The sequence below is a fragment of the Rhinatrema bivittatum genome, chromosome 3, assembly GCF_901001135.1.
Source record: "Rhinatrema bivittatum chromosome 3, aRhiBiv1.1, whole genome shotgun sequence".
NCBI classification, from domain to species: domain Eukaryota; kingdom Metazoa; phylum Chordata; class Amphibia; order Gymnophiona; family Rhinatrematidae; genus Rhinatrema; species Rhinatrema bivittatum.
Window position 1 is genome coordinate 27,819,651 of NC_042617.1, and position 12,925 is coordinate 27,832,575.

Sequence of the window (12,925 nt, forward strand, 5' to 3'; positions counted from 1 at the left end):
TTTATTCACCATTCCAGCAAAAAAGGTGGGGTAAAAGCAAGGGGAGGACTCCAGCAATGCAAAACCCTAGCATGCTGATGTGATTTAGCTTTCCCTGTGACTAAAGATTCTTCCCCAGTTTTCCATCATGGCCAGTGGGAGGGATTTTGTGACTTTCTGGCATCCTCCTCTCTCCTCCCTCTTTTTGTGGGAGACGTCTGTGAGCTATAAAAGGTCCCTGGAGCATGCTCAGTCTTCAGAAGGAAGGAGGAATTGGGGAGGAGACTAGAGAGTAAGCTGGAGAGGGAGCTATCCCCATGGTCACAGCCTCGTCCCTAGAGGTTGGTGATCGGAAGAAAGAGGAGGGGTTTACTATGGATTGTGACCAGTTTGCAAGGAAGGACGTCCCCCTGGTCTCCAGCAGGGCTGGGTTATTGATCTTTTTGCCCAAGCTGCAAGCCAAGGCCAGGGTGAAGAGAAGATTGGGATTTGCTGGATGTGGTTGGAAGTCTGAAGTGTGTGTTTTGGATCTCGAGGACTATTTTGGATCTTGGGGATTTTTCCTTTTCTTCTTTTTTTTGCCCAGTTAATGGAGTTGCTTTCTAGCTAAGGGAGGGGTTCCTGAATATGGATGGTGGTGCAGAAGGGAGAAGAACAAATAGGAGGAGCAAAATGGACAAGGAAACGATGATTTTTCTTACTCTTAAACTTGTGATGGGGTTTCTGATTGTCACAATACTTTCTTGGATTCTTATTTTTAAACTAAAGTAAGTATTTTTCTTATGAACACCAATTGGATCTTGGCTATTTTATTTTTTCCTCCTGCTATTCAGTGGTGAATGGACAGTGATTGGTGTGACTGGCACTGGTCATTATGTTTTCTTTACTCTTCCTTAGTCCTTTTGTGGTTTCTCTTGCCCTTTCAGAGCATCGCCCAACGGAATCGTGGGGTCATGAAGACCGGATTTAATGACCATGCCAGGGGCCCAGGAAGAGAATCTCCGCCCCTGCTGGACAAACTCTGGCAAACTGTGCCTCCCCGGATGAAGTCAAGCAACTCAATAGGGGTCCCGCTACACTGAAAAAAACAGGGCACAAATATTAGTGATTGGCAAGGCCTTTTGTGATGTTCTCACTAGGGCATGCGTTGGTGGTGCACTGCTGCCTTTTCATAGGCAGGGCATTTGCTGTTTGAGTCCTCGGAGTTAGTGCTCTTATGGTATGGGCAAGTTTGCCACACAAGTGCTGAGTTTTGTTTTCCAGGCTTTGTATTGTACAAATCATCTGGCAGTAGAGGGAATTTGTGTTGCTGTTGCTGAGATGACACCAGAATCAGAATAACCTTTTTGTATGCTGAAATGTACAGGGATAGGTCCTAGTTCTGCTCTGCACCCATTGTTGGGGGCTGGAGGCTTCCTCTGGGTGCAGAGCATATGAGTACATTTAGCCCCATGACGGTCAAGTGTTCATTGTGTCACACATGTGAGTATCATATGTCACGTGTATCCTGACAGGCAAAAGTTTGAGAACCACTGGTATACCAGATGTTCTGCCTAGGTACTGTGTACGGCATTTCATTACATTGTAATATAATGTGACAGGCACACCGCAGAAGACCTGCTGTTTTGTTAGAGCATAAGGACATAAGAATGGCAAAGCTGGATTTGACCAATGGTCCATCTAACTCATCTCCGACAGTGGTCCTGGAGTTATTGATAACACTCAGCAGCCCTAAATCAGAGCTCATCTATGTGCTCCTCTAGATATGTAATATGTTGTAATAGCCTCTCCTCCTCCTCCTCCCCTCCAGAAGAATAAATAGATGAACATAAAAAGCGCCATACAAAGTCAGACCATGGTCCATCAATCCTAGCATCCTATCTACGACAATGGCCAGTCCTGGTCACAAGCAGCTGGCAGATCCCCAATAGTTGATCTATTCTTGTATCTCACTCCCAAGCATAAGCGCTGACTTTCTCAAGTCTTCCTGGCTAATAACTGTTTATGGCCTTTTCCTTCAGGAACTCATCCAATCCTCTTTTGAACCCCACTGTGTTAGTTGCCTCGACCACGTCCTCCGGCAACAGATTCCACAGCTTGATTGTGCGCCGAGTGAGAAAATACTTCCTACGATTTGTTTTAAATCTGCCGGGTGCCAGTTTCATGGAGGGTCTTCTAAATCCTAGTGTTATTTGAAAGGGTAAATAACCAGTCCTTAATACCCGTTCCACCCCACTCATAATTTTATAAATCTCAGTCATATCCTCTCTCTTCCAAGCTAAAGAGCCCTAACCTGGATAATGGAATGAGAAATGAAAACTGAAGGGTAACGGGAAAGAGCTATGACTTCCATCCAATGACCAAGCTCCTTCCTTCTGCCCCTTTGCAAAGCCACCTGAAATTACATCCTCTTCTATATTTATCTGGAGATATTTTTGCACGAAGGTCAATATAGCTCATTCCCATCAAATGCGATTTTCTTTCCTCCAGAAAATCAATGCATTCTCCTCTTACTCCGTCACCAAGAGCACTTTTTCTTACTTTGAGCCGAATGATTAAATTTCTCTCTAATTCTAGTCTCTTATGAGGTTTTAATCTTCCTGACCTATCCACTACCATGACATTTCCTCCTGGCTGGTGCGGCCGTTTATCTCCTGACGTGATGAAAAAAAGCAAAAAAAAAAAGCATTCCTTGTCAGGGCTGGATTCAGAGACACAGCGGAGCAAGGGGGGGGGAGGGGAGGGGGGGGACAGAGATGAGCTCGTACGGGCAATGATTTCTCCGCTGCGTGTCTGTATGGCGCCGCGTCCGTCTAGTAGCGCTCCAAAAATGATAAACAGTAGCAGGGGTGCTGTGTTCTACCCCCCTTTTTAAGAACAGTATCTTGGAGTGGGGGCCTCTGGATTAAACCACGTCACACGTGATCTCATTTCTGAGTAAGGAGCAGTCATCTTCACTGTAGGTAGATATCAAACACAAATCTTTTGCAGCTGAACCGGGAAGGGCAAACACTTTGATTTCTATTTGACTCTTCTCAGAATGCGCTTCCTTTAGGGCTGGCAGAAAGCAAAAGAATTTTGCTGTTGACTTCAGTAGTAAAAGTTTTCAAGTCGTGGAAAATTTTCAGCAGCTGTGAAAGGCTGGCACTGTAGCCCATTCTTATTCATATCGGGGTAGATTTTAAAAGGTTGCACGCGGGCGTACATGTGCACGCGCTACCAGGCGCGCGCACATGTATGCCCGATTTTATAACATGGGCGCGCAGGCGCACGCATGTTATAAAATCCTGGGACAGCGCGCGCAAGCGGGTGCACAATTGTGCACCTTGCATGCGCCGAGCCACGCTGCCTTCCCCCGTTCCCTTCCCCCTAGCCTGACCTTTCCAACCCTTCCCCTAACCTTTCCCTCCCCTAGCCCTACTCTAACCCCCCCAACCTTTATTTTACTTTTTGCGCCTGCCCAAGTGGCGCACGCCTGCCGACTGCCGGCGCTCGATCCCCGGCACAGCGGCAAATATGGCTGCTGTGCTGGGAGCCTGACCCCGCCCCCGGCCCGCTCCGCCCCTTTAGTAAAGCCCCAGGACTTACACACGTCCTGGGGCTTTACACGCATCGCCGGGCCTTTTGAAAATAGGCCCGGCGCGCGTAACCTTTTTAAAATCCGGCCCATATTGTAGACACTCAGGGCGCTGTGGACCATGCATACCTTTGAAAGGGACAAGGGACATAGACATGTGATGGCAGAAACTACTGTTGTTTAGGGGTATGATTTGGGAGGGAGGGGGGGTTCTTTTTTTGTGGTGGTGGGGGGAGGGTGTCATTTTTTTTCTGTTTTATTTTGCTTTGATTTACTGCTCACTATTTCACAATAGCTTGCACTAAAACCACAACCTACATTGACTGCTTTCAAAAAAGAACCCCAGGTTTTCTCCCACCCTCCCCAGACCTTATCCACGAGGTTCAACATCCAAAGAGGGGAAATGACTCTCAATCACTCCTGCTCTGCCACTTTTAATATTTCAAAATGGTGCCGGCCGACTCTTGACTACTGCAAGGTATGGATGCATTTCAAAACGGTGCCAACTGCAGTTCAGCCAGCGCCATTTTGAAATACAGAACTGGCAGGTCAGGAGCGACTGGGGATCACTCCTGCCCAGTCCCTGCCCCTCTTTGGACCCCTGACATCGAGCATTCGCTCTGGAGGGGTCCGGAGGGGAGGGACTGGGCCTTTCTTAAAATCAGGCGGCGCAGCATTTTAAAATAGCAGCACTGTTTAATCAGCCAGGGATGGGGGTCCAGTTACAAAGCTAAGGAAATGAACAACAAACAAAACTGCGTTTGCTTTGCTTTCGTTTTGTTTATAAAACTAAATGCAACAAAACAGAAAATGTCATCATTTCCCCTTTCATTTCAAATGTAAGTTCCCTAGCATTGTGCACACTTGGTGAAAACTGGAGCTAAGGGGGTCCCTCCCAGAGGAAAAGCAGCGGGTGAATTTCTGTAAAACTGACTTTGATAACACAACGCATGTCCACACATAAACAGATTTCTCTAGTGGGTTTAGGTGTCACACTTACAGATTCGGTTACATCCTGCAGTGTATCGGTTCTGTTCATGGACTCGGAGTCACGTAGTTTGCCTTCAGTTGTGACTTGGACTGCCCATACATTAACGGGCATGGCGGTGCAGCGAGCAGGAATGTTCACTGGGGCTTCATCAGGTAAGCCTGCCACCGAACACAGTCAGCTAAGTGATAGGGTCATCTGGCTAACGTTGCCACTCACCAAGCTTTTGAATATTGGAAACAGAAATCCCAGCCTGCCTAGTGGGTGCCCTTCCCCCAATCCCCCCCCCCCACCTTAATAAATAAATAAATAAATAAATAAAAAGGATCAGCCAAATCCCCACTTCCTGAACCCTCAAAAGTGGCCCACTGGGCTGAATAATAAGTGCTATAGAGCTGACAGCTCCCTGCACATTAGTATCGCTTTATTCACTTCACTCCGGGTGAAAAGATCAGTGACTGGGTCCCGTCACGGACAGCTTTCTAACTTTAGGGAGCTGCCTACCTTTAGGGAGATAAATTTAAGCTGCAAAAGGTAGACAGATAACTTTCTTTTCACCCGGAGTGAGGTGAATGAAGTAATACTAATGTGCTGGCAGCTCTATAGCTCTCAGACCAATTTTGGGGATTCATGAGGTGGGGTTTTGTTTAACATCAGGGTAGGGGTGGCAGCCACTCATCCTGCTGATTTTTTTAGTTATCCGGCCAGCCCTTTTGGTCTGCTACTGTTCTCACCAGTTACCAGGTGGGTAACTTCCCAGCTAGCCCTGATATTCAGCATCGTCCGGGTAAATTTCATCCACGCCCCTGGAACATCCCTGTCCTGCCTCTTATTTGTCTAAATTTTAGCCGTTCGGCGGGACAGGATATTTAAAACTCTGGGTTTGTCTGGTTGAGTCCCAAAAAGGTTAGCGGAACAAACACTTCTGAATATCAACCTCGAGGCCTCAGTCCTCTTAATCCACTTACAGAGGAAGGCAGGAGCAGGAAGAAAATGAAGGAATATTGTAAGCAAATTAAAAACGTTTCTGCATATAAGGGGCCCAATTTTTAAAGTTAGCCTGGTAAGCAGCTCAGCCAGATATCACGTATTTATTTATTTATTTATTTATTTGAAATCTTTTCTATACCGTCGTTTAGTAGAATACCGTCACAACGGTTCACATATAGGCACATATAGTACATTGTATATGCAATTGTTCCTATTATTAGTAATGGAGGTGCCTGATGATCTCGGTAACATCGTTTCATAGTAGTGGCTAAGAGTTTAGTGATGATTAATCTGACCTGTGACTTAAGATAAAGACTGTTAAATTATACATTTAATTTAGAAGGTGCAATAGACAGACCATGACATACATACATATACTGTGCTAGTGCTGTATGAAGATTTCATGTGTACAGCTTTTAGCGTTTTTTTCTCTCTCTCTTGCTCTCTTTGTGGAAAGGCTTCTTTAAAGAGCCATGTCTTTAAGCTCTTAAACTTATCCGGCGAAGTTACAAGGGGGGTAATCAGCAGCATGGCTAAGGCGCTGAATATTCATGTGCATGCTGCTACTTAGCCAGCTAAGTTATATGCAGCTACGTTAGACCCGCTGTACGGCTGGTCTGAGATATCCAATTAAATTAAGTAGCACTGTCCCAATCTGCCCCCCTGCCCGTCCACTCGCTATCCAGCTATCTCCTTAGCAGGATTTGTGACTTTTCTGGCTATGTGGCAGCCACTGTGCATAGGGGGATATTCAGCGGCCACCACTTATCTGAATAAATGTAACTTATCTGGCTAAGGAGTGCTGAACGCACACCGAGTACCAGCCTCAAGGAGTACTAACTATTGAAAGATATAAAAATGTTAACACATTTTACATGAGTGTTATTTATATAGCTGTCTGGGTTACATTCACTGGTCTGATCCTGTCCTTTGGGCTGGAGCACTGCTGATGTACCATACGGCCTACAAGCAAAGGACTGAGGGCTGGTTTTTAAAAAGGTTACGCGCATTGTCGGGCCTATTTTCAAAAGGCCCGACAACGCACGTAAAGCCCCGGGACGTGTGTAGTTCCCGGGGGCTTTACTGAAGGGGCGGGGCATGGGTCAGGCTCCCGGCACAGCGGCCATATTGGCCACTGTGCCGGGGATCGCACGCAGGTAGTCGGCCGGAGCATGCAACTTGCGCCTGCCCAGAGGCAGGCGGAAAAGATAAAATAAAGGTCGGAGGGGGGGGGGGGTTAGAATAGGGCTGGGGGGGGGAAGGTCAGGATAGGGGGGGAGGGAACAGGGGAAGGCAGCGCAGCTCGGCATGCATGATGCACAATTGTGCACCCCCTTGCGCGCGCTGACCCAGGATTTTATAACCTGCGCGCGCCTGTTATAAAACCGAGTGTACATGTGCACGCACCGGGTAGCGTGCGCAGATGTACGCCTGTGCACAACCTATTAAAATCTACCCCTAAGTATTTACTTTTCATGTTTACAGTGATGTTAGAAGCAAGCAGCACCGTACAGTGGTGATAAGTATTCAGGCATGACAAGTCTTTGTCCTAAAGAGCTTTCACGCTAAATGGACACCCGAGCCAATGGGAGATAAAGTGAATCGCCCAAATTCACAAGGAGTGTCAGTGGGAGAATTGTGATTTGAACCCTGGCTTCTCTGGTTGTCCGCCCATTCCCTTTATCACTAGGCCATTCCTCGATTTTATGGCATCCATTCAATGGATGAGCACAGAAATAGACCCGGTGTTTTTGCTGCCTAGTATATGGGGAGAAATGTTTTACATTACTTACAAAACACCATCACTGGCTACCCATTTGCCACTGAGCTCTTGTTCCAAGTTTTCTGTTACTTATTTGCTGCCAAGTTCCTGCTCCAAGTCTGCTGTACCTGTTCGCCGCAAGCTCTGACTCCAGGATTTCCTGTTTGTCACTGTGGGTAGGTTCCCTCTGTGGTTATGGTAAAGAAAAAAAAAAATACACCTCACAGGTCGATCCAGTAAGGCCGCGGTAAAAACAGTGAGGTAGTGTCAGGCGCACCCTTCCTCCCCGCACGCACAGTTCTCTTCACTAACTCCCCGATACTCTCCTCTAATCGCATGCAAATGCATGCCGCGGCTGTGAAGCATTAGGGAAGGGTTATGCCCGCGCAACCCATTTTACTGTATAGGCGCTGTAACAGCGCCTATACAGTAACCTGGGTGCGCTGGTACCTGTCATTTCAAATGACATTTGAAATGACAGGTACCAGGAAGTGTAAAAAAGTTTAAAAAGTGTAAAAAACAAAAAACCTGTGTGTTATATAAAAAAATAAAACAATTTTAAATACCTGTCGGAGGGCCGTGGGTCCCGGTGGGCGGCGGGCAGCCATCAGCGGCATCCGGTAGTCCCTTCTCCCTTCCTCCCTCCCTCCCCTGCCTGGATGAGCGCCAAAATCGCACGGGTGGGTCGGCAGCGGGGGGGGGGGCGGCAGCAGGATCCGGGAGCGGCGGGTAGGCGGCAGCGGGGTCCGGGGGGGGCAGCGGCAGCGGGGTCCGGGGGGGGCAGCGGCAGCGGGGTCCGGGGGTGGCAGCGAGATCCGGGGAGCCAGCAGCGGCAGCATGTTCGATCGGGCAGGCAGCTAGGTGGCAAAGTAAAGATGGCCGCCTGCACGGGAAAATCGTGCAATTGGCCGCTGAAGACGTGACGTCACACCCCGTGACGCCAAACGTCGTGACGTCACGTCTTCAGCGGCCAATTGCACGATTTTCCCGTGCAGGCGGCCATCTTTACTTTGCCACCTAGCTGCCTGCCCGATCGAACATGCTGCCGCTGCTGGCTCCCCGGATCTCGCTGCCACCCCCGGACCCCGCTGCCGCCTACCCGCCGCTCCCGGATCCTGCTGCCGCCCCCCCCCCCCCCGCTGCCGACCCGCCCGTGCGATTTTGGCGCTCATCCAGGCAGGGGAGGGAGGGAGGAAGGGAGAAGGGACTACCGGATGCCGCTGATGGCTGCCCGCCGCCCACCGGGACCCACGGCCCTCCGACAGGTATTTAAAATTGTTTTATTTTTTTATATAACACACAGGTTTTTTGTTTTTTACACTTTTTAAACTTACCATAGCAGGCCCGAGCCTTGCTACTTTTTCGTTTGTTTTTTTTTGCCCTGGTCCCGTCCGGTCTCCTGCAGCCCCGTCCGGTCCGGACGGGGCTGCAGGAGACCGGACGGGACCAGGGCGGGTAAGCAATGTTTTTACCCTACACTACACTACACTAACTCCTACTAGGGGGAGGCGGTAAACTAGCAGGTTAAGGCCGCGGCAGAACAGCGGGTTACGGAGGAGATAATATCAGCGCCCGTTACAGTATCGCAGGGGAATAGCTAATTCCTTCATTATACAGCTTTTTCGTTCATTTACATGCCGGGTGCGGAAAGGGTTATGCGTCTGTTTTCAGAAGCGATACGGACGCGTGAAACTGGAGACTGTATCGCCGAATTGCCTTGCGCGCCCGAATTGTGCGCTACGAGCACGTTACAGATGGGCAATCCTCGAGCGGACGATACTGGATCGACCTGAAAGACACAAAGGGCTGGTATACCCTGGATTTCCCTTCCCAACAGGATCTGCCACTTCAAGACACAAAGCTGTATCCCCCAGGCCCTTCCTCTCCCAACAGGATCCACTACATAAGAAAAAACAAAGCTACCCTCACTCACACTTTGAATCAGCACACAATATATACTGGGATTAGCAGTGTTTATTATTAATGCTAAATTACATTCCAGAAAGCAAGGCAGAATGCACAGATATTGCAAAGGCAATAGTTGCAATGATACTAATGTAGTACAAATACTCTTCTTACAGTTAAAAGTAGCTGCATTGCTTCTGTCGGTGAAGATTCTTTCTTGCTCTCTGACTCTCTGCCGTCTCCCTCCCCTGCCTCCTGTTAGATATACTCTTTTGGCCTGTTTTGAGAATTGCGTGAGGTTTTCCCATAATAGAACTGCAAAAGAAAACCAGTGCAACTCCCTCACCACAGATCCTGCACATCTGGTGTTTACTTCTTCCATTCTCATGGTTGTTACAGCTGTTTATTTGATGTGTGTAAATATGAGAACTCTAAGTCCACTAAAGGCCTAGCTTCTGATTACATCCTTAGCCAGAGTGGTCAGACTCAGGCTAAGTAACTCCATTACTGCCACTTCCCTGCAAGCGTTTGCTCCAGGCCTCATCTGCCCATCTCCTGCAAGAACCTTCTACCCACCTGTTACCTACTATCCACCAGCCCGTGCACAGGAGTCCAGTGCCTAATGGCTTATACACATACATTCAGGCCATGGGACCCACCCTGTTTTGTAGGTACTTATTGTATGGTAAACTGATACTGGGAGACACAAAGACAGCATTAAAGGTAGGCACATAAGATGAGATAGTGATGCTTGGAACTGCGATAGTTTAAAGAGTTTGAATTTTGCTTAACCATAGATGAGAGGAAAGAGAGGCAAAGCCTGAGGACTGGAAGATGATTCGGGTTGAAGTCTTCCGCCTTACTCAAAGAGGAGAGATCAGTAGGATGTTGTGGGCATGAGACCACAGAAAAAATTTTACACAACATAAAGACACTTGGAATGTAGCAAGCATTACTTTGTGTGAACATGATGCAAAATATTCTGCTGACAAGAAGGTTTGTTTTCTGAATGCTGGTGCTTTACAACTGTGATTTGTTTTGTTTTTGTTAGCAAGCCATGAGTCTAGCATGTCAAGTAAGAGGGAGAGAGAGAAGAATTTAGAAGGAACAACATTGCTGCAGTTATCTCTGTTTTGGAAGTGTAAGATACACGTTTTGGAAAGCTCAGAATTGGTGCTGTTTGGTGTATTGCTTTCTGCATCGGGGTGTGACAAAGGTGGTTCCCTTACCCAGCCAGAAGCCATCCTGAGATGGGGAGCAAGTAGCAGCCAGAGTCAAGAAAGCGCTGCAAAGAACACCTCAAAGGAGAAGATGAAGGAGAGAAAAGAAGTAACTCATGTTCTCACCGCTTTAAGGAACAGAGGCAGCTGGGGATTGTAGTCTAAGGGACATGTGGCCCAAATCCAGCCAGGAAAAAGAAACTAACAGCAGGTTGAGGTAACAGCGCTTGGTAGTCCCAAGTGAGCGAATCAAGGGCTTATTTAGAAGGCAAAGTTTCTCTTGGTGGGGGGAGGGGTCATGGAGAGGCTGCCAGGGAGGCTCTAAGTAGATGAGGCCAAGGCAACCAGAGGGGCACCATGGCAGCAGGGGATGCCCATGCAAGAAGGATGTGCGATTCTGCTGCTAGTGGGGGTTTAGCAATTTGACAATGCAGAAGCAGAAAAGGACGCTTCACGGAGCCCGTACGTACACATCTGGAATGCCTGATGCAATAGGGATTAGAACTGTGCTGTTATCTGCGAAGTAACAGACCCGGGAAGAGAACAAAGATAGCCTCTGCAAGCTGTTGTTTGCAGGCGACCAGGCAGCCGTTCGGAGCAGGTCACGCTCAGCGACTTGCCACGCTGAGTTTATAATCTTTAGGGGGGGGGGGGGAAACCACCTCGAGATCCAGAGCTGGTCCTGCTTCTTTTGTTTCCGAAAGGTCAAGTGCAGAAGGCTAAATATCAGTGCCGCAGCATCTTATGTGGCTTCAACTGTCGCTAATCCTTCATTAACCCACCCACGGGGAAGCTGATCTTTCCGTGCGCTCCATGGTTCTGCTTTTTCATATAAAATATTCATATGTCCCCTCGCCGCTCAGAGCAGGACACCTACTGCAGGAGGTGCACCATTAATCCATGGAAATTCAAGCAGGATGTGTGAATTATACATTGTGGAGCGTTCAGTCACAGGGCAGTTGTGCTGCCTCAGAACGTGCACATTACCGGAAGGAAAGAATGCCCAAGGAATACTCACCGTACACCATCGTCTAGTGGTGGAAACTCGTAACCGAGAAGCTTGTAGGCTGAAAGCTGTGCAGTGACCTTGGGTGACCTTTGACTTGGCCATACGTTAAACACTCATCTGATGGTGGATATTCCTTCAGACCACAGAACCAGAGCAGAATCAGGCACAGTTTTGTGAAAATACTATGCTTCGTTAAACGTGCACCAGGGAAGGTAGCCGGGTAGGGATGATGCATGTTCGAGGCTACTGAATGTTTAGGCTGCAAGATTTGGGGACCGCTAAGATCCCTTCTTCAGGTAATGGCGGCACAGCTTTGCTTGACTGGTAGTGTAGATGGACGCAAGATGTGTACGTTCCTATAGGGGAGATGGTTTATTCCCCCAGTCAGTGCATTGAAATAGCACTTTTTTTTAGAGGGAGAAAGTGGAAAACAGTAATATTTTGCTCCAATAACAGGCAGTCTCCTTCCAAAAGTGGGAGCATTAATGATTTTGGCCTCTATTTACTTGTTCGCCGAGTCAGATGCATGTGTAAGTTTAATGAGGCTGGGGGCAGGGTGTTGTTACAGACACATCCAGAGGTATCCATTGTAAAATTGACCTCATTAAAGAATTTTTGACCTTATAAGTGATGAAAAGGAGTTGATTTGTACAATGCAGCCAGCAGAGAGTGCAGAGTACAAATCAACACCGCTTGTTAGAATTTTCTTCACTTATAAGGTCAAAAATTCTTTACTGATGTCAATTTTACAAGTAATACTTTCCTAACCCCAACCCACCTCCTGAAAACTCACCATGAATTGGAGCGCCCCCTTACAATGATGCATACATAGAGTAATCAGACTGTGCCGTGACACATGGAAGGAAAATGAGGGGTTACGTGTGTCAGTGCTGGCCCTGCCTCTGCAACACCCCTTGTCCGGTTACTTTTTCTGGGCACGCACACATTGATGGACGCGCGCCCTTCCCGGATAATTTAGAATGTGCATAGCTCCCGCACAGCCCACTGACGAGCAAGCCATTTCTGCATGCCCAAGGCTTTTAAAATCTACCTCTTAGACTAGAGTATTAAAGCTGTGGAGAAACACTAAGGGGTAGATTTCCAAAGGGTTAGGCACATAACCCCCGAAAACCTACCCCAAACCCCCTCTGCGCGCGCCGAGCCTATCTTGCATAGGCTGCCGGCGCGCGCAAAGCCCCAGGATGCGTGCAAGTCCCGGGGCTTTCCTGGGGGGGGGGGGGGCGTGTTGCAGCCGGCGCGCCGGTGGCCAACCCAGGGCGCGCAAGTTACGCCTGCCTTGGGCAGGCGTAACTTGTGCAACAAAGGTGGGGGGGGGGGGGGTTTAGATAGGGCCGAGGGGGTGGGTAAGGGAGGGGAAGGTGCGGGGGGAGTGGAACGGAGGCAGGCTGCGTGGCTCGGCGCACGCAGGCTGCCGATTTTGGGCAGTCTTGCGCGCGCCAACCCCGGATTTTAACAGATACCCCTTTGTTTGCGC